Source organism: Suricata suricatta, unplaced genomic scaffold (genome assembly GCF_006229205.1).
Source record: "Suricata suricatta isolate VVHF042 unplaced genomic scaffold, meerkat_22Aug2017_6uvM2_HiC HiC_scaffold_930, whole genome shotgun sequence".
In the NCBI taxonomy this organism is placed as follows: Eukaryota; Metazoa; Chordata; class Mammalia; order Carnivora; family Herpestidae; genus Suricata; species Suricata suricatta.
This window is the reverse complement of record NW_021916777.1, coordinates 1249-2227: the sequence shown is the minus strand read 5'-3', so window position 1 is coordinate 2227 and position 979 is coordinate 1249. Positions and strand designations below refer to the sequence as shown.

Sequence of the window (979 nt, the reverse complement as noted above, 5' to 3'; positions counted from 1 at the left end):
GAGACATATCCTCACAAGTGTTTGCTCCCGTGTGGCAGACACATGCTAATCTTTACCAGTGACCTCTCCTTTTCACACTGATAGAGGAGAGAGCAGGTGTGGAAAACGAAACCATAATCAGTAGAAAGTCAATTCATTTATGTTTTGGGTCCACAAAGGTCTGTGTCCCCAACGCCCCAGTTTACAGTCTAGTGAGTCTAGTGGTGTCCTTGAAACAATGATCCAAAAAGAGACAATCATTTTAATGCAGTCCCTCTGTTCATCCTTACAAAAGAATATTGTTCTTTGGTTTTGACCGAAACATGTCTATTCTTTTGTTTTTGAAACATCTGGTAAACTAGTTACTAAGTTGATTACAGTTGAGGTGTGTGAAATCATACTGAAATAATATGTAACTAACAGCCCTCCTGTGCCTGGCTCTGTGGCTTGGCTGATTAAAGTGCCTGTCTAGTAAGCATGAGATCCTGGGTTCAAATCCCAGCGGGGCCCTGCTCTCTGGCTTTCTTTCTGGCTTTTGTGATTTAACCTTCGATGGATTCTCCTGGTGCGTCCCAACCAACTTGAATTTACACAGTATACTCAGGCTCTTGAGAAGCATATCCTATGCATATAAGTGTAATTGAAGGACACAGTATCTGTTCCAGAGATGATATGAGCAGCGGGTGAGGACCCTCACCCAGCCTGGCTGAGGGTTTGCCCCTCTGTCCCACTGTTGGAGATCAAGTGACAGATTGAACCACTTTGAAAACATCCCTTTCAGATGTTTTCTTTGTATTACTAAGAAATCACTGATTACTAAGAAAGGATTAATTACTTTCTTGTTGATGTTTGAGCAGCTAAAACTCCTTAATAAAGGCATGGTTTGAATCTAGTGGTTGACATCATAAAACTCCATTAAGAGTCGAGTAGTTAACAGTACTAGAAAATAAAAGTTGGTTACTCTATAAGACAATTTAAATCAAGTCCTGGATATTCACAA

General features: G+C 40.7%; 1 non-coding gene across 1 annotated transcript; it reads left to right on the top strand.

Moving 5' to 3' along the window:
- The first annotated feature begins 415 nt into the window (after positions 1-415).
- TRNAT-AGU lies at positions 416-489 on the top strand. The gene has a single exon. It is a non-coding gene; the product is annotated as a tRNA-Thr (tRNA).
- The last annotated feature ends 490 nt before the right edge of the window (positions 490-979 follow it).